Here is a 21205-nt window from a genome sequence, read left to right as displayed (position 1 = left end):
TTATTATTATTATTATTATTATTATTATTATTGATGGAGTCTGGCTCTGTCACCCAGACTGGAAGGCAGCAGCACGATCTCAGCTCACTGCAACCTCCACCTCCTGGGTTCAAGTGATTCTCCTGCCTCAGCCTCCCGAGTAGCTGGGATTACAGGCACCCGCCACAATACCTGGCTAGTTTTTGTATTTTAGTAGAGACGTGGTTTTACCATGTTGGCCAGGCTGGTCTCGAACTCCTGACTTCAGCTGATCTGCCTGCCTCAGCCTCCCAAAGTGCAGGGATTACAGGTATAAGCCACCATGCCCAGCCAGTGGTAGCTATTATTATAACTACATAGTTATCTAGTTACCTTCTTTGCTCTACACTAGACTGCTAGTTCTTGAAGAAAATAACAGAATTTTATATATCTGTGTGTTCCCAGGGTGGAGCACAGGGTCTGGGACATATTAGGTGCTCAAGAAATATTTGTCAACCTGAATTACTCCACTTAAAAGACTAATATTTAGCCAGTAAAAATTATAGAGAATTTGAAATATTATGAAAAACATCATCATACATTATATTGTCATACAAAGTGACAAAAGCAAAATAAAATATGCACAATCACAGCTGTTTTAAATATGCAGGGCTAAAAATTATGCATAAAAATAGACTGGGAGGAAATATGCCCAAACATTAACACATTAACAGTTGGTGGTCTTGGAATTGGGAAATCATGGGTTATTTTTTCTTCCTGTTTTTTTATTTTTTAACTTCAGATTTTCTCTATTGAGCACATTCCTTTTCAAGATGAAAAAATAATTTACGTCTCATTTATACACACACATCTCTAGTTCAGTAGACATTAAAGGTGACATTATACATCAAGTCAACTCAACCTCTGAGTTACTGCCTAGCTTGCAGTTCTGAGTCCAGAATTTACCAACTAAATGAACTGAAGAAGTTGCTGTTGCGGATGTTGTTGTTGTTGTTTTTGTGTCACCTGAGAGCTGAAGAGAGGGACCATCCACTCACAGGGCTGCAGCGGGGTCCGGTAGGATAAGGGCACATAAAGTGCCCAGCATGTGGCATGGCACACAATAGGCATGGAATAAATGTTAGATATTCTTCTCATGGTTACTATTACTCAGAGAACAATGCTGTCAAACACATATAGGAAGAATTATAAGGAGGCATATGTTCAGAGACAAGAAGCAAAGAAAATTGGAAATAAATCCAGCTCATTGCATGTCAGGATCTATAAGGTATTTCACTTTAGCTCCTTTCAAGGAAAGATGTACAAGCTCAATAGTACAAGGGAGTTTTTTGTTTTTTTTTTTTAAACATTCTAAGTTTTAGCAAGGGAACTGGCTCTCATCCCTTGAAATCTCTTGCAGATCCCCCAGATGTAAGAAAGATCAAAACAACTGCTCCAGTAAAACCCGACATGGGGTCAGGCCATGTGTTCTGAGCTCCACATCACCCTCACGGATCTGAGGCTTCTCAGAATAATGTGGCAAGCACTGTTCCAACACTAACCTAACTGGTTAATGAGTTGTAACTTTCCCAGTTTCTTCTGGGAGCAAGGGCACTGTGTCATCCACACCCTATTGTGGTTAGAAGAGGCAACAGGAGGTAAAGGCATATTGGGAACAGCTGTACCAGGCTCCTGAACTACTTGGCACAGCACTTGTGCATGTCTCAAGCCTATTCCTTAGGAGCCGTGCCTTTATTTGAGCTGGAGCAACACGCAGTGATTGTCCTCAAAAGCTGGTCCTCCTCAGTCTTGACTACCCCTTTGTTTACACGTTGATCAGCAGGTGGTGGCTGAACGTTCCCCTTTGATTTCTGTGGCTCAGGAGCAGCGGGCTAAGACATGAGCTGAATAAACATCGTATCATTTGGCACTGGCAGGATTCCTGGTAACCCGGGTCAGGCAAGGTTTAAGAAGGATTAGGTTTAGATTAGAAAAGGGGTTGAGTTCTTTTTTTTCCCCTGTGGTCTCTTAAGTGCCTAGGGGTTTTGTAAGAGGAGAGTGGGCTGACCGCCTAGGCTCAGTTTCCAGAAATAAAAGTGGTGAGCTTGGTGTTCTTTTGCAGAAGACCTAAGCGTGTGCTAATTCTGAGTTTGGCTTCTGCTGTAAGGGTCGTGGGCTCTTGGGAATTTGGTGAAAGCTCTAGATCTTTTCTCTAGAGAATTGCGCGCACACACACACACACACACACACACACACAAAATTTTATTTATTTATGGTGCTTCCTGAAACACTCAGCCTGGGGGAATTTTAATAGCCCACACAGCTCACTAATAGGAGGCTGTACTCTTCCCCAAGGTGAGACTGGGGGGTACTCCCTCTGGCCATCCGCCTCATGGTCGCTCCTCAGTGACCACCGGCCACGCTGAATGAACCTTGCTGTCACACTGCCAGGTTTTCTTGGCAGTCTGGTCTTGGAGAGGCTCGCTGGGGGCTCTGGCAGTTGCTCTTGTTTATTACAAAGTCTTGCTCCACTCCCTGGCGACAGCTTGCAAACCAAAACTATTTCATTTCCCAGTTACAAACAGGTTAGAGGAGAGAGGGTGAAAAAAAAAAAGGCAGACACCTTTTGAAGGCATGACTTCTCCTCGGCTTCCCTGGAAGGTTGGTTTTGTCCTCCAACGTCCCGCAGCTCTGGATTTACTTCTAGGGTAACCGTGGTTGTTTCTGCCTTCAAGTGAACAAAATTGCTGGTTAAATTTTTTCTTCTTGTTCTTCTCTCTCTCAGTGGAGGTTTTTCCCCCACCACTTAGAAAAAAGGATGAGGCTAATACTCTCCTTCCCCTCAATTAAATGGATGTTTCCCTCCTAACTGACTTACTTTGCAAAAACTGCAATGTGGATGAAAGGGGGATGGGTGAAGGTATCAAGGAAAGATGGAAGTATTTTCCAATTCTATAAACAGCTGTCTGCCTCTCATCTTTACCACACAAAAACCATGGCTCAGAACCCTTGTAAAGGAGTGAGTAGGCACTGAAGTGTCCAGTGCACCATCTACTTGTTATGTGACAGTGAGCAAGTTACTTAACCTCTTTGAGCCCCAGTTTTCTCTCAGGATTAAAACAGTACCTGCTGCATAAGGTGGTAGTGAGAATTCAATGAGAATGTGGGCCTAGTTGTTAGCAGCTCTTTGACTCCAAGTGAACATTCAGGAACTATTTATTATTAATATTATAAACAGTTTTGTTTTGTTTTTTAAACAGAGTCTCACTCTGTCGCCCAGGCTGGAATGTCCACCTCCTGGGTTCAAGCGATTCCCCTGCCTCAGCCTCCTGAGTAGCTGGGACTACAGGCGGGCGCCACCGTGCCCAGCTAACTTTTTGTATTTTTAGTAGAGACGGGGTTTCACCATGCTGGCCAGGCTGGTCTTGAACTCCTGACCTCATGATCTGCCCGCCTTGGCCTCCCAAAGTGCTGGGATTACAGGCCACCATGCCTAGCCTATAAACAGATTTTTATGGCCCAGTGGAGCACTATTTTTCCTTCAGAAACACCATCTAGCACTGCTATGGTCTGAATGTTTGTGTCCCCCAGAATTCGTAGGTTGAAACCTAATCACCCATGTGATGGTAACTGAAGGTGGGCCCTTTGGGGAGTGATTAAATCACGAAGGCAGATCCTTCACGAATGGGGTTAGTGTCCTTATGAAGAAGGCTCCCAAGAGCTGCCTTGCCTCTTCCACCCTATGGGGACACAGCAAGAAGTGCCATCTATGAGCCAGGAAGCAGGGCCCTCACCAGACACTGAATCTGCCAGCTCCTTGAGTTTGGCCTTTCCAGCCCCTATTACTGTGAGAAATAAGTTTCTGTTGTTGATAAGCTACCCAGTGTGTGTATTTTGTTCTAACAGCCTGAACAGACTAAGACATGTGTCTTAAACACAAACATAGGCTCTCTCCAATTTGTACTAGGAAGTTCTACTTGCCACACCTAGGATGAGTAACTAATTAGGTGACATCATTTTAGGACCTGGTTGAAGGTTCTAATCCTAAATAATACTTTTAGCACAGAAGTAAGGGCACGTGATATGTCCAACCTACTATACCAAGTACTAAAGATATTTTAAAACATTCAGGCTGGGCACAGTGGCTCATGCCTATAATCCCAGCCCTCTGGGAGGCCGAGGCGGGTGGATCACCTGAGGTCAGGAATTTGAGACCAGCCTGACCAACATAGTAAAACACCGTCTCTACTAAAAGTACAAAATTAGCCAGGCGTAGTGGCACATGCCTGTAATCCCAGCTACTTGGGAGGCTGAGGCAGGAGAATCACTTGAACCTGGGAGGCAGGCAGAGTTTGCAGTGAGCTGAGATCACACCATTGCACTCCAGCCTGGGCATCAAGAGTGAAACTCTGCCTCAAAAATAAACAAATAAATAAATAATAATAATAATAAAACCATTCAGACTCTGCTCTTCATGTAACACCACCGTCAAGTCAGCACAGAAGACAGTACAAGTTTTTATAAGAGTAAATATTTGTTGGAGCACTTTGCATGTGCTAATAAATGTCCTAAGCAATTTATCTGGTTTAGTCTTTTCAGTAATCTTCTGAATAGGTACTATTATTATCATCATCATTTTATAAATGAAAACAGAGTCTCAGAGAGGTTAAGTGAATGTTTCAGTCACAGAGCTTGTACGAATGACAGCTGGTACTAAACTGAGAGTCTACTGCATTATGTGGATTTAGTCTCTTCTAATTCTTATGAGCCTGTGTTGCTTCTCTTTAAACTCCCTAAAATAATAATGTTCAGTTGAGAAGTTCGTCGTTGCTCACTTTAATAGGACTGAACATCTGCTCCTAGCAGAATTCTTAGATGGCTTAACACTGTCCAGAGCAAACTCAGCTTCAGATTTATGTAAAGCAACTTTCACATTGTTTGTGAAACTGATGGATAATTTATTTTTTAACCACCATGCAGAAGCAAACTGTGTAAGTGCACACATCCTTCAGTGCTCACAAATAAAAGGGGAAGAAGTAATAGTGTTCATTTACATCATCCACAATGTTTGCTATAAAACATAAGAAACAGTTCTTAAAGCCATGTACAGACTCACGCAGTGGTGCTTCTGCAAAAACTTACGCCATGAACTCTAGTCTATTCTCTCATTTCTTTTTTTGAGACAGAGTCTCACTCAGTCGCCCAGTCTGGAGTACAGTGGTATGATCTCAGCTTACAGCAACCTCTGCCTCCTGGGTTCAAGGGATTATTGTGCCTCAGCCTCCCGAGTAGCTGGGATTACAGGCATGCACTACCGCACCTGGCTTATTTTTTTATTTATTTTTGTATTTTAGTAGAGATGGGGTTTCACCATGTTGGCCAGGCTGGTCTTGAACTCCTGGCCTCAAGTGATCCATCCACTCAGCCTCCCAAAGTGCTGGGATTACAGGCATGAGCCACTGCACCTGGCTTATCCTCTCATTTCTATTGGCCCTGAGCAAGTTTGACATCTGAACTAAACTTCTTTATGTAATGTTTGTTTTGTTTTGTTTTGTTTTTTCCTCTGATTGTAAAAGTGGTATATGTCCATTATAGAAAATTTAGAAAATGCAAGTGTGTATAAAGAAGCCACTCAAATGAACCAAATTTCTTAGTGTTTGATCTGGACTCAGATTCACAGGCTCATTTGGCTCTTAATAAAATTCAGAGTTGTTTTTGTGAAGGACTACAAGGATAAACCTTTGGATTCTAGTGTAATTTAAGATATTTTACTGGTGGGGCACGGTGGCCTATGCCTGTAGTCCCAGCACTTTGGGAGGCCAAGGTAGGCAGATCACTTGAGGTCAGGAGTTTGAGACCAGCCTGACCAACATGGTGAAACCCCGTTTCTACTAAAAATACAAAATTAGCCTGGTGTGGCGGTGCATGCCTGTAATCCCAGCTACTTCAGAGGCTGAGGCAGGAGAATCACTTGAACCTGGGAGGCGGAGGTTGCAGTGAGCCGAGATGGCGCCACTGCACTCCAGCCTGGGCAACATGAGAGAAACTCCATCTTAAAAAAAAAAGATATTTTACCATAAGTCATTTTAAAGAAGTCAAGTTAGAAAAGAATTTTTTTTATCTGCTCCTAATTGTTATGGGTGAGTATCCAGAGAAATGTTGAATGGGGAAAAAGTAAGCCTATGACATTCTTCAGTGCTTTCTATTGTATAGCAAACTGGATTCTTGCCTTCTCTGAGCTTTCAAATGAGCTTTCAAAGCTATGGTTTAAAAAGACAACTAGAAATGTGATTTCCTACTCCTCATTGTTTTTCCATTTTTCTTCCTATTTATAAAGGATTAAAATGTTATACCTAAAAAAAAGAAAATTGCAAAAATCAGGTTATATCTATACCATTTTTGGATATTTGCAGTATTTAATATTTCCATCTTATCTGAATATGATTCAAAGAACAAATTACTTCCACATATATTTCTTTCTTCCTATAATGGCCATCAGACACTTTAAATCTATTTAAAAGTTATTTTCATGTATTGGCTGCATATGAACATGTAATGGAAAAAGATCAAACCATTTAATTTTCCATGTTCTTAAATCAACCATATTGAATTGACATTGTGTGTTCAGAATGTCCCCAATCATATGTAAAAAAAAAATAGGTAGACATTAACCTAATTTTCTTCTTTCTCTTTCACTTGGTTTCAAAGTCAAATTAGAGGGGAGTTGATTACATATTACACAGCACTACTTCCCATGTTATCTGTGAGCCAAAATTTCATAAGGCAATTAGTATTCTCAAATTTACAATCCACAACTTCAGAGGCATTAACTGCTCAGGTAATTATTTATTTATGTAATATTTACTTACTTGCTTATCACTTCATCCGAGAACCTCAGTGTGATTCATAAATATTAACCTATTGTAATTATGTGTTATTGCAAGAAAATAAGATACATAGTTATTAGTATGTTTTAAATCATTATAAGCTGTGCAGTTGATCAAGAAAGCTGATATTTAGATTTGTGGTTATAACTTATATCTAACTTATAGTTAAATCATTGTTCTTCTTCTTTTTTTTTTTTTTTGAGACACAGTCTTGCTCTGTCGCCCAGGCTGGAGTGCAGTGGCACGATCTTGGCTCACTGTAAGCTCTGCCTTCCAGGTTCATGGCACTCTCCTGCCTCAGCCTCCCAAGTAGCTGGGACTACAGGTGCCCGCCACCATGCCCAGCTAATTTTTTTTTTTTGTATTTCTTAGTAGAGATGGGGTTTCACCATGTTAGCCAGGATGGTCTCGATCTCCTGACCTCATGATCCGCCTGCCTCGGCCTCCCAGATTGCTGGGATTACAGGCGTGAGCCACCACACCCGGCCAAATCATTATTCTTTTTGGTGTCAGTGATGTGCTATCATATATTGAAAGAATTCTGGGTGATATTTCAGCATTGCGAAGTGATAGCAGAAGAACCTGATGCAAGTTTATTCTTCTCTTCTTTAGGGTTTCCAGTATTTTATCTCTAACATAGTAGAAATGTCTTGAATTAAGCATGTAGAATTTTATTTTTAGGGTCCTCCAAATAAGTCATTCTCTCGCGTCCTAGCATGACCTTCAGTAACCAAACAAGCAAAAAGTCTAATAATTATAAATATAGTGTTTACCAAGATAAAAAAGGTAAACAGACATTCTTATGATACCTAGTTAGTCTGTCTAGGCTTGTGACCTTTTCCACTGAACTCTGAACACATCTGGCTTTTTCCTGCCAAACCTCAGATCTCCGACCTGTGTTATTTGTGGTCATCACCTTTGCTGTTGTTGTTGCTTTTAAGTTAATTCTGTTAGGGTTGTGGAGCTCCAAGCTGTGAATTATGATTTGTAATCTCTTGTGTTTATGACATTCTACTTCTTTCCAACATGATTTATGGCTGACCTTATTTTTAACATTTGGACACAATGCTTTTATATTTCAAAGCTGACCTTTGATCTTTGTGTGTTCTATTTTGTAAATCTTAGTTGATGGATCTTGGGAGCCACAGGTGAGAAGGGCTAAAAAAAGATCCCACAAATGTGGTGATTGTTTGTTGGCTGCCATGATTCAACAGCAGGGTCATGAAAGCTGATGCAGGGAGCTGCTCAGACCAGGGATGAGTTTGGACGGTAAATCTGAGTCACTGCCTGATCCAGCAAACTCCCCAGGTGCCTCTGAGTCTAGGATCAGGGTCTAGGATCTTTGACTTGAGAGTGCATAACAATGTCTGCTTTCCCAAAGGAATAAAGATGGAAAGCCCTGTTATCCACTTTTAATCATATATTTTTTCTAGCAATATGCTAATTTAATACATCCGCACCTGTATATCTCTCAACATGTCAATAATTTTAGTCATGTTAACATGCTGATAACTGTGCCATTTTAGTCATTTGAGTTTGCAGACTCATAAAACAGATGTGCCGCCGTGAGGAATACTTAGATGGCTTTCTCATAGTTTCCAACTTGCCTACATTTAAATTAATATAAAATAAGTAATTACATTATAAAATTATAGTTTCCCAAAAGATTTTTGAGTCCAGATCCCTATTGTCCTAAAAGGTGGCAATTGTTTGTCTTCGGTAGACTGTTAACTTCATAATTTTCATTAAGATTAATTCTATTAATTCCTTGGTCCATCCCTATATTGAGTAACCTATTTTCTAGGATATCTTCCTAAAACAATGGAACTTCTTACTGAAGCAATGTAAGACTGGCATTATTATTCTACAGCAATCCTCAAGGGAAACAGAAAAGTGACCATTTCCTTCCTTTGCTCCTTCCTTCATTTCCTCCTTAATTCCTTTCTTCCTAATTATTTTATTTTTATTTATTTACTAGAGACAGCGTCTTGCTCCGTTGCCCAGGTTGAAGTGCAGTGGCACTATCAAGGTTCATCACAGCCTTCACCTCCTGGGCTCGAGTAGCTGAGATCACAGGTGTGCACCACCACACCTGGCTAATTTTTTTTTTTTTTTTTTTGTAGAGACAGAGTTTACCTATGTCACCCAGGATGAACTCGAACTCCTAAACTCAAACAATCCTCCTACCTCAACCTCCCAAAGCACTGGGATTACAGGCCTGAGCCATGTGTTCAACCCCCCTTTCTTCCTAATTTACATTCTAGTTAAGGGGAAGTATATGAATCCTGAGCACGAGCTATGTGGCTAACCAGTCAATATTCAACTACCAAGGCTTAAAACTTTTATCTCTGGCTGGTTGGAGATTCACCCAAACTGTATAAAATAAAGTGCCATGGAAGAATATCTCATGGAAAAATCCCAGGCTTTGGATTTTTTTTTTTTTTTGGATGGAGTCTCACCCTGTCCCTCAGGCTGGAGTGCAGTGGCGCAATCTCAGCTCACTGCAGCCTCCCTCTCCTGGGTTCATGCGATTCTCCTGCCTCAGCTTCCCAAGTAGCTGGGATTGCAGGCATGCGCCATGATGCCCAGCTAATTTTTGTATTTTTAATAGAGACGGGGTTTCCCATGTTGGCCAGGCTAGTCTCAAGTGATCCATCTGCCTTGGCCTCCCAAAGTGCAGGAATTACATCGTGCCCGGCCTGGATTTAAATGCATTTTTATTCCAGTATGGCTCTTCCATTTTACCTACTGTGACATTGGACAAGCTAACCTGATTCAACATGTGTAGAAGAAAGAAAACAATAGTTAACTAATGGAATGGTGATGGAGATTAAATTAGATAAGAAATGCAAGTAATGTGCCTAAAATAGTGACTTTCACCTGGTAGACGCTCTCTACATAAACCTAAAAATAATTTTAGGTTAGGTTTATGTAGAGAGTGTCTACCAGGTTAAAGTTAATTTCTCAAATATTTGAACAATTCCCATTAATTGTAATTCCTGCACTTTGGGAGGCCAAGGCAGATGGATCACTTGAGACCAGCCTGGCCAACATGGGGAAACCCCGTCTCTACTAAAAATACAAAAATTAGTCAGGCATCATGGCACATGCCTGTAATCCCAACTACTTGGTTTAACCAAACCTAAAATTATTTTTAGGTTTATGTAGAGAGCGTCTACCAGGTGAAAGTTAATTTTTCAAATATTTGAACAATTCCCATTAAATTTCCCCTTTTATCATTTTCTCCAGTAACTTCATGAAGAATGGTAAGCTTTTCTGTATGTAAGAATAATCTCACCTTTCAAAAAGAAAATTGCCATTTCTCTGTAACATCAACAATTATTCCTTATCTATTTTACTTGTATAATCAAAGAATAATACAAACATGGAAACAGATGAAGAGACATCAAGAAACTCTGCCTGTGCTTAGTTGGCAACAGCTGATAATGAGATTCCAAAGGGGAATACTGTAAGCAGGGTGAATTAGGAGATTGAACTGCAAAAGATTCAGAGAGACAAGATTAAGTTACATGAAGATAGCATCTAAAAAATGATGAAAGATGAAATTCAGGCAAGGTGTTCTGATGTATTGGCAACATGCAAGATGCTGCTGGACAATCTCCTGGGAATCACTTAACCTTAGAGGTAATTGTGGAGTGAAAAATTCATTCAAGAGATTGCCTAAGAAGATAAATGCAAAAGAGGCACTAAAAAAAACGTGATTAATGCTCTCAAAGGCAATGGGCAGGGGGGATCAGGATAATAATGAGACTTTACCATTTCACAAAAGATCTTTGCATGTGTCATCTCTGTATTGCAGAGCAACCCTGAAAGACAGGAACCGCCCATGTCATCATTTTATAGATGTGGAACTGAATGAAGCTCAGCCACAATTAAGTGACTTGCCCAAAGCCACACAGCCAGTAAAGGACAAGGCCAGGACTTGAACGTGGATCTTCCAATTCTAAATCCATTACAATCTGCTCTAAAGGACTGTCAAATGTGATGTTTCACTGAGGAATGATGACTTTGAATAGCACCATTTTATGGTAGAAGGCAAACTATCTTTCTGCCTTGAATACAATAGTTCCCCATTAACTGAGGTCAACTGTGGTCTGAAAATATGTGAGTACAGTACAATAAGGTATTTTGAAAGAAAGAGAGAGACATTTATATAGTTTTTTTTTGAGACAGGGTCTTGCTCTGTTGTCCACAGTGGAGTGCAATGGCACAAACAAAGCTCACTGCAGCCTCAACCCCCTGGATTTAAGCAATCCTTCTGCCTCAGCTTCTAAGTACTAGGACCACAGGCATGCGCCACTATGCCTGGCTAAGTGTTTTATTTTTTGTAGAGATGGGGTTTTGCCAAATTGCCCAGGCTCCTGGGCTCAAGGGATCCTCCTGCCTCTGCCTCCCAAAGTTCACAGCCATAAGCCACCTTGCCAGCCTTACATAACTTTTATTACAGTATATTGTTGTAATTTTTAATTTTATTATTATTGTTGTTAATCTCTTACTGTGCCTAATTTATAAATTAAACTTTATAATTGTTATGTATGTATAGGAAAAACATAGTATGTACAGGGTTTGGTAAAATCTGATTTCAGGCATCTAATTGGGGGCTTGGAAGGTATCCCCCCAGATAAGAGGGGACTACTGTAATGTTCACCTGAATAATTTAGGGGAATGTTTAGAAGCCTTAGTTATAGACATTGACTCTCAGGCTATCCCCAGTCTCTAAATGTTTCCTGTGTCAACATACTCAGTTTCTGAGGGACACAAATTAAATATGGGCTCCAGAAGACACTTCAGGCAAATATACCTATATTAATACAAAATAGGACTTAATCCCAAACCCATATGGGTTTTCTACCCTGGTGACCTCAGCTGGGCTATTTCTTGGCTTCTGGCTGAATAAGGCTTAGTATAAAGGCAAACCAAAGATCATGGGCTTGAGTGTTGCACTCGACATCACATGCGCTTTTGCTGCTAATCTTGCAGGAAATTACAAAATAAAATTAACTGAGGTACAGCTTGTACACTAAACTACATATGCAGTAAAGTACACAAACCTTAACTGTACAGCTTGATAAATTTTAACATATGTATACCCCGTGTAACCCCTACCATCAAGATATAAAACGTTTCTGGTACCTGCAGGGCATTTCAGAATATCTGTAAAAACGAACTTACCCACTCTAAACTGTCAATGGGAGGAGGATGGCCTTTGCCTACGGTCTTAGCAGGACAAGCAAATAAAAGCACTAATTTTTAAATTTCAGGAAGTCTTTAGCTCTTCAGAGGCAGACCCTATGCTTAGAATGAGGGTGGGTCAGGCGTGAGCTGGCCAGCACTGTTTCCGGCTGGGTCTCTGCAGCATTTCCTCTTTCTGTAGTACTTGAGCTGGTTTTCCTCAGAAGAACCACTCCTTTCCACGTGTTTGAGTCACACTAATCCCATCCTCCTGGAGCCAGGGTTGGATGATGGGAATGAGGCCTAAGCCAATGAGCGTGCTGCATTCCCAGCTCACACTGACAGGCCTAGGGGTAGGCCCAATGTAAAGCAAGGAGAGTTTTGCTGAGACAGGGAGCCAGAATCAGGAAGGGTGGAGCCAACACACTGAGACAGAAATCAGATCTGCTGACACGGCCGAGCTCCCTTATCTACCCACGCCTGAAACAAGATCCACCCTTGGACTTCTAAGTTATAAGGCTCAGTAGATCCTCTTGTGTCAAGCAGCTTGAACTTTGTTTTCTGTCACTTGCAGTCAAAATGACCCAGTAAGTTTCTGGGAGGGCTAAGTTGTACCTTGTAATAGAATGAGAGGAATTTTTTCTTCTCTTAAAAGAGAGTGGGCATAGAAAGGAGGGGAAAAGGAAGAGAGGGAGGCTGGAGCCCGAATTGTGGCAGAAAAGGAATGAAAGATTTGTTTTTTAAGAACAAGGACAAGGATGATGAATATTGTATTCATGTTTTTTACATTTTATGCAAACTACTTTCACCTTTCCCAAACTCCAGCAAAGTTGACTACATATAAAAATGCCTGTGTGAGTGTGTGTGTGTGTGGGGGTGTGTGTGTGTGTGTGTGGGTGTGGGTATGTGTGAGAGAGAGAGTGAGAGAGAGAGAGAGACAAGAGAAGAGAGAGGATGGGGGAGAAGAAGAAGGATGAGGAGGAGAGGAAGGCAGGCTGGCTGGCTGGCCAGGATCTACATTGTATTGAGGTGATACAGAATAAGGAACACAAGAGGCAATGAAAAGATTATCTCTAAACTCAACAAATTCAGCAAAATAGGAGTTTGAAGCCAGAACTGATCATGGGAATGTAAGCCCTCTGGCAGTGCATGGAATTGTTGAAGACTGAGTTGGACTTCCGCAAGTCTTGGTATGGGGGATTGAGTCTATCTCCTCTAGATCTTAAGAGGCAGGGTGACCCCAACTAACTAGGGCTGACATTATCCCTAAGTCTATTTATTTGACAATAACATTACTTGCTAGTAAGAGTTTTCTCAGCCAATTCTAACTTTGGGTTGGTTAAACAGGAACCAAAAAGGCAAACAAATAAAAATCTACACAGGGAGTGAAAAACAGATAATAGTAAAATATTTTTCAAAAATGTCTTGAAATAAGGAACTTCAAAATTAACAAACTCTTTCACTTTACTGATATGCAAGAAATCTGCTTCCCAAAGCCCAAACATACCCAAAGGAAAACAAAATGCATGCACTTTGCTTTGCTTAATGCGGTTGCCTGTGCAAAATGCTAGGCCTCCGTGAACGTAACTCACTCACAGTTCTCTGAAGTTACCAGTTAACCCCAAATTAGACATTTACCATTTAATAGGAAAAACATGTGCTTTCTCTAATCCCATCACCGCACCCTACCTTGGAAGTTTTTCCATCAGTTAACATTTATTAAACTCTAATGGCACTAGATGTAACCTCCACCTCCCGGTTCAAGCAATTCTCCTATCTGAGCCTCCCAAGTAGCTGGGATTACAGGTGCCCGACACCACGCTCGGCTAATTTTTGTATTTTTAGTAGAGACAGGGTTTCACCATGTTGGCCAGGCTGGTCTGGAACTCCTGACCTCAAGTGATCCACCCGCCTCGGCTTCCCAAAGTGCTGTGGTTACAGGCGTGAGCCACATACCTGGCCTATAATACCTTTGAATGAGTTACTTTGTGTTGATATCCCCCATTAGTCTTTAGGGACAGAGAGGGTTCTAGTAATTGAATAATTTTAATAAATATTTTTCCATTTTTTCCCAATAAACTCATCAAGTGATTACCTTTTAACTCCATCTGGGGAATTTTTAAAGGGCTTTCAATTACCATGTATGTTTCTATTTAATTTGCAATCCATCCTACTAACTGTTACTATTATAAACATAGCTTTAAGTCTGAACAATCCAATGCTGATTAGAGGTTTTCAGCATTAAGCATTGGTTGTGGTTCTAAAGTTTAACAAACAACACAATACGTAATTCTCTGGCACGTCCAGCTTTTTCATGTCATGCAGTTGAAGCCTCCCTCTATTTATGAGACAAGCAAACAGAATGCATACTATAATCAACTGAGCAGGCTGTGATTAACTTTGCACAGAGCCGTCCCCAAACTCCCTACAAACTCCATACTGGTTCTTAGATAAAAATATGGCAATGCATATTTCTCTAATGAAGAGAAAATTTCCAGTTAAGAGCATCTGATGTTTCTTATTTTTTAGGCGATTATAAATCAAATTAGCACAGGGCCTGTTCACAGCTGTCTGTTTTATAGTTCTATATTATTTTCCCTTGCTTCTCCTACACAAAGAAAACATTTGTGGGGTGCTGTCCTTTATTTATTTATTTATTTTGAGACGGAGTCTCACTCTTGCTGCCCAGGCTGGAGTGCAGTGGTGCGACCTCGGCTCACTGCCACCTCTGCCTCCCTGGTTCAAGTGATTCTTCTGCCTCGGCCTCCCAAGTAGCTGGGATTATAGGCGCCCTCCACCACAACCAGCTAATTTTCATCTTTTTTTAGTAGAGATGGGGTTTCATCATGTTGGCTAGGCTGGTCTTGAACTCCTGACCTCAAGTGATCCTCCCACCTCGGCCTCCCTAAGTGCTGGGGATTACAGGTGTAAGCCACCGTGCCGGGCCAAGGTGCTGTCCTTTATAATGTGGTTGGGGCCGTTAAATTAATTAACTGAGTAATAATGCAGAAAGCCCATTCCCATCATCTTAAATGCAGCACTATCTACCAATATTTGCAAAATAAGTGGATATCGCAGTTATTTCCATGTTTCTTGTATGAGATCTAGTTGTTTAAAAATGCATGTCATGGCCAGGCACCATGACTCATCGCCTGTAATCCTAGCCCTTTGGGAGGCCAAGGCGGGTGGATCACTTGAGGTCAGGAGTTCCAGACCAGCCTGGCCAACATGGTGAAACCCCGTCTCTACTAAAAATACAAAAATTAGCTGATCGTGGTGTCGGGCACCTGTAATCCCAACTACTTGGGAGGCTCAGATAGGAGAATTGCTTGAACCGGGAGGTGGAGATTACAGTGAGCCGAGATCACACCACTGCGCTTCAGCCTGGGCGATAGAGCAAGACTCAGCCTCAAAAAAAAAAAAAAAAAAAGTATTATATTCTTCATACTAACTGATAAATAACATCTAAGAAGAACAAGATATTATTGCTACCACAATAAGTAATAATTATAATAAGCCAAGGTAGAGAGAGAAAACACTTTCCTTCTTCCCGCAGTATTATATCAAAATCTAGATAGATTGCTCATGAATAGTTGCATTTTTATTATAGCAAAGGATATTCAAGTGTTTGCTTAAGTAAAGTCCTGAAAATTTTAAGAACATCTTGCTTTGTTTTGCCCTGTTTATAACCTTACTAGACACTTTTCTTTGTTGAGGTGGGGACAGGGGCTCTGTTGCATTTTTTTCAGTGGATAATTATTTTTAACATAATTAAAATAATAGAGAAGCTCTGAAGACAGTTCTTGAAAATCAGCAGCCTGAAGAAATTACATTTGGCTTACAAGATTTGTATTACTTCTGCCCATGTTTACTATTGCTGTATTCCACCTTCTGAGCCATTGGTGTCTCTGTTGTTCACCATATACAGGCCAAGAACACCTGCCTGAAATAAACACATTCCACATTCATCTGAGGTAGTAGGGTAGAGCTGATTATTCTGATGATTGTAGGGGGTGACAAGGAGATACATTCTCAGTAGCACCATATTAGTTTGTTCTTGCATTGCTATAAAGGAATACATGAGATTGGGTAATTTACAATGATAAGAGGTTTAATTGGCTCATGGTTCTGCAGGCTGTACAGGAAGCATGGTGCTGGCTTCTGTTCCTGGGGAGGACCTCGGCAAGCTTACACTCATGGTGGAAGGCGAAAGGGAAGCCAGCATGTTACATGGAAGAAGCGGGTAAAGGAGAAAGAGAGAGAGACAGAAGAAGTGCCATACTCTTCAATAATCAGCTCTTGTGTGAACTCAGAGCAGGAACTCACTCATCACCAATGGGATACCATTAAGCTATTTATAAGGGATCCACCCCCATGATCCAAACACCTCCTACCAGGTCCCACCTCCCAACCTTGGGGGTTACATTTCAACATGAGATTTGGAGGGGACAAATACCAACCCATATCAAATACTATTCAGATATACAGGCAAGAATGCCTTTTCAGCCCAGGTTCAGTCTATGGTTTAATTCTTCAGTTGATTCTTTACTTCCCCTGAAACTCCATCTCACTTGATAAATGAAACAGAAAGTAAATTAGGAAAGTCCAAAATGCTTTGATAAATTTAGGTCATTGAAGGCCTAAGAATTTTTTTCTTCTCATTAGAAGACTGAATTCATTCATTTGCGTGTTCATTTGTTCTGTCGGTCAATCAGCAAGTATACCTAGAAAGAGCATATACTCCCAGACCCTCGGGAATGTGACAGTGATAAGGACATAGTCTCTGACTTTGAGGAATGTGGAGGAATCCCGACATCCCCTCCTGCCTTGCCCCATGTCCTTTTTCTCCCCTGTTTGCCCAGTACACACATACTCAGGAATGGGCCCATTTATCTATTTCCTTCCTCAAGCTCCACTCTGCATCATTTTAGTAAGATCATCTTGTGGCATTAAGCAGCAATTGTTTAAGGGTCCTAAAAAGTGTTTTTGAGAAAGCAAATATTCCTTTGCTAATACATATTGCTGGATTTTATGTTACCTCACAGTCAATTGTAGTCAATTTGTAAATGAAGAACCAGTTTTCTTTGCATTCTCAGAGCAATATGAGATGTGCCAGTCCTGTTATCATGTAGTGATTAGTATGTAGGTAAATTACATCTCTGTTGACAGTGTGGGAGACAATAAATAGGCAGTTTCATGTAGAATTTGGGAGTATGAATTTGGGAGTCACAAAGACCTGGATTTGAAACCAGGCTTTATCACTTAGAAGCTGTGTGGCCTTGGACAAGTTATTTACCTTCTCTGAATCTTGATTTCCTACTCTACAAAAGAGTGATACTACCTGGCTCAAATATATATGGTGAGAGTTACAAATGGGGTTAGCCCAAGTTGCTCTCACCATACCTTCATGCCCAGGCCTCACCAGCCTCAGAGCATGAAACAGATCTTCTTAGGGATAGTATATTAGTTTGCTAGGGCTGCCATCACAAAAGATCACAGTCTGGGTTACTGAAACAACAAAAATTAACTTTCTCACAGTTCTGGAGGCTGGAAATCCAAGATCAAGGGGTTGGCAGTTTTGTTTTCTCCTGAGGCTTGTCTCCTTGACTTGCACAGGCTGTGTTCTCACTGTGTTTTTTCTATGTGTGCACACATCCCTGGTGTCTTGCTCTTTTCTTATAAGGACACCAGTCATATTAGATCACGGCTCCACCATAATGCCTCATTTTACCTTAAATCACCTTTGTTAAAGCCTTAGCTTCAAATTTCGAAGTATTGGGAGTCGGAACTTCAACCTATGTCCCGGACATATCACCCTGAACACACCCGATCTTGTCTGATCCCAGAAGCTAAGTAAGGTCGGGCCTGCTTAATACTTGGATGGCAACTTCAACTTATGAATTGAAGGGGTGAACACAATTCAGCCCATGACAGATAGTAACCCAGATTTCACCATCTTGCATTCATCTGCATAACTCAGGGCTCAATATCAATCCCAGGAAGTATCTTTCAGGTGCTCAAGACTTTCAAGGCTTTCCACTCTTGATCTGCCAGGAAACCACTTTGGGATCGGTCTGCACCACCAGCCGTGCCTGAGACCCCAGTGGGCACCTGAGTGTCTGTGCCCAGGGTGCTCTGCCTAGTGCCTAGGATGTCCCTTTTGCAGCCTGCACTGCAGCATAGCCAGGCCCCTCCAGTGGGGAGAACACCACTCATTCTACAACATGTCTCATCCAGTCACCGGGCCTCCAGCCAGGCTGCCTATACCTCTGTGCCTCTGCGGCCCTCGTGAAAACGGCTGCTTCATCATCTGTCTACAGCCCCTTTCCCTACAGGTTTTGGACAGTGTAGAACCAAATGACATGCTCTGTTCCTTCCCCTTATCTCTCAGCATCAAGGACTAGGGCATGTTATTCCTCCCCACTCCAGGTTCAGCCAAAAACCTCATTGATTCTGACTTCTGGCCATGACCTTCTTTTAGGTCATTCACATGCTCAGACAAATCTGAATCCCAATTCCAGTTTGGGGTGGGTGGGATTCTTTTGCATATAAACCCTTGTACTCTCTTGACATATTTGTTCAATGTGCACCTTGAAGGGAACAATGACATTAGTTCCTGATACTACTTTTTAAAATTTCTTGGCATCCTGCGCTGGTTAAGGAAATAGGCTTTGAAGTCAGATTGCCTGGGTTTAAAACCTGTTCTGTGACCTTGGACTGCATACTTACCTACCTTATTTTTATTTTTTCAGACTGAGTCTTACCCTGTCACCCAGGCTTGAGTGCAATGGCACAATCTTGGCTCACCGCAACCTCTGCCTCCGGGGTTCAAGCAATTTCCCTGCCTCAGCCTCCCGAGTAGCTGGGATTACAGGCATGCACCACCACATCCAGCTAATTTTGTATTTTTAGTAGAGATGGGGTTTTGCTATGTTGGTCAGGCTGGTCTCGAACTCCTGATCTCAGGTGATCTGCCTGCCTTGGCCTCTCAAAGTGCTGGGATTACAGGCATGATTGGTTTTTCTATCTATAAAATAGGTATAATAATACTTTTTACCTTGTAGGAATGAGTTAAATCATTAATACAGTAGTCTCCCCATCCATTATCTGTGATTTCACTTTTCGGGGCTTCAGTTACTTGTGGTCCATGAGGTCTGAAAATATTGAATAGAAAATTCTAGAAATAAACAATTCATAACTTTTAAATTGCTTGTGATTCTGAGTAGTGTGATGAAATCTCGCACCCCAAGACGAGAATCATCCCTTTGTCCAACAGGTCTACTCCGTGTATGCTCCACATCCGTGATCACTTAGTAGCCCTCTCAGTTATCAGATCAACTAATCTTTTGAGGTATCACCATGCTTGCGTTCAAGTTACTTTGTTTTACTTACTAATGGACCTAAAGAACAAGAGTAGTGATGCTGGCAATTTGGATAAACCAAAGTGATAAAGTGCTTCCTTTAAGTGAAAAGGTGAAAGTTCTCAACTTAATAAAGACAGAAAAAAATTGCAGGCTGAAGTTGCTAAGTTCTACTGTAACAATAAATCTTCTGTCATTAAAATTGTGAAGGGAAAAGAAATTCATGCTAGTTTTGCTGCTGCACCTCAAACTGTAATCGAGTTTTTTACTGTCCATGATTTCAGGCATCCACTGGGGGTCTTGGGACACATGACCTGCAGATAAGGAGGGACTACTGTTCACGTAAAGGGTTTATCACCTTGCCTGGGATGTTATTATTAGAGTCATTGTCATCAAACATTCTCCAAATGCTAACTCTTCCAGGTATTTCTTTTAGGTATGATGTCATTTAGTTCTCAGACAATTCCATGAGGGAGATACCATTCTGATCTCTATTTTACAGATGAGCAAACAGTTAAGTCAGTAGCCCAAGACTGCATGGTTATCAGGTGGCACTGTCAGCATTAAGACCAGTTCCATTTGATCTTAACAGGCTGTGCTCTTAACCACTGTACTCAGTAAGTGATATTTATCAGTCATGATCAATTAGTCAACAGATTTTATATAGATGGTAAATACACTTTAGTAGGTGGAGTGAGAAATACAAGGATGTGTGTGAAGTAGTGTTTTTTTTTCCCCAAGGATCTTATAGCTTTATTGGGAAGATGTGTATACATGTGAAAACAGAACTAAAATTACAAGGCATTGAGTGCAAATAAATAGTGGAAATGAAACACCTTATGAGTTCCATAGAGGGAATGGGAAAGCCCATGGTGAACTAGCATGGTCAAGGAAGGCATCGTGAAGAAGGTGGGCATGAGCCAGGAACACAGGAGCTTCATGTTTCATGATTGAATACATTAGGCAGGCATTGAAGGATAAGTAGAATCAGGAAAAACTGAGAGGAGGAGGGAGGAAACGCATTTTGGAAGATTGAGGTGAGCAAATAAACTGATAAATTGGAGGAAATATCAATATCATTTATATTACTAATTTAGAGTGGCCTTAAATATATGTATTAACAGATAAATGGAGAGCAAAATTATTTTTGCAAAGCTCGTTAACCTCTTTAACTTCACTGAACATTTAGAAAACAGTAAGATTTTGTTGGTAATTGGGGTAAATGAATGAGGCTTTTAGAAGATAGCAGCCACCAGCCACAGATCTGTAACCAACCCAGGCCTCACCAGCTGCCCAAGAGCTGAAAAGAATGAATATCTTGACACACAGCCCAAGGATCTCTATTCAAAACAATTTAAGAATACTTGGGGAGAATAGAAATGTACCACTGTTTCTCAGTGTGCTTTTACATATTAACATCTGAAAGTGTCTAAAAACAATAGGCTACATGTTACCAGAGCAAACAGAAACTGCAGTTAATTTTACATTAACCCAATGATGAAGCTAGTTCAAAGGTTTAAAAATGAGACAAAAGAAAGAAGCCAGCCATGATGGCTGAAAACAAATTAAGATTGAATCATTCTTGACCTTAAACACTCTACCAGCAAAAGTCAAACAATAATAATGACAATAAAAAGCAGTTATACTAGGTGATGTCTGACCATGTAGAATGCCGGGAATTGGGTTTTCTCGATCAAATGCTGTTCCAGCACCATCCATCTGAAGCAGCAGGGCAGCACATGCATGGTAGCATATTTTGCATGGCAGCACATAAGCTCCTGCCTTCAGAGCTGTTTGAAACAGAAC

General features: G+C 41.1%; 1 long non-coding RNA gene across 1 annotated transcript; it reads right to left on the bottom strand.

Annotated features, from left to right (window-relative positions):
* Positions 1-2203: 2203 nt before the first annotated feature.
* Positions 2204-12417, bottom strand: LOC101059174 (uncharacterized). Its single transcript, XR_001720789.3, has 2 exons — positions 12039-12417; positions 2204-2686 (listed from the first exon to the last, which is right to left on the bottom strand). It is a non-coding gene; the product is annotated as an uncharacterized LOC101059174 (long non-coding RNA).
* Positions 12418-21205: the final 8788 nt, after the last annotated feature.

The sequence above is a fragment of the Pan troglodytes genome, chromosome 11 (assembly GCF_028858775.2).
Source record: "Pan troglodytes isolate AG18354 chromosome 11, NHGRI_mPanTro3-v2.0_pri, whole genome shotgun sequence".
In the NCBI taxonomy this organism is placed as follows: Eukaryota; Metazoa; Chordata; class Mammalia; order Primates; family Hominidae; genus Pan; species Pan troglodytes.
This window is presented reverse-complemented; position numbering and strand designations above follow the sequence as displayed.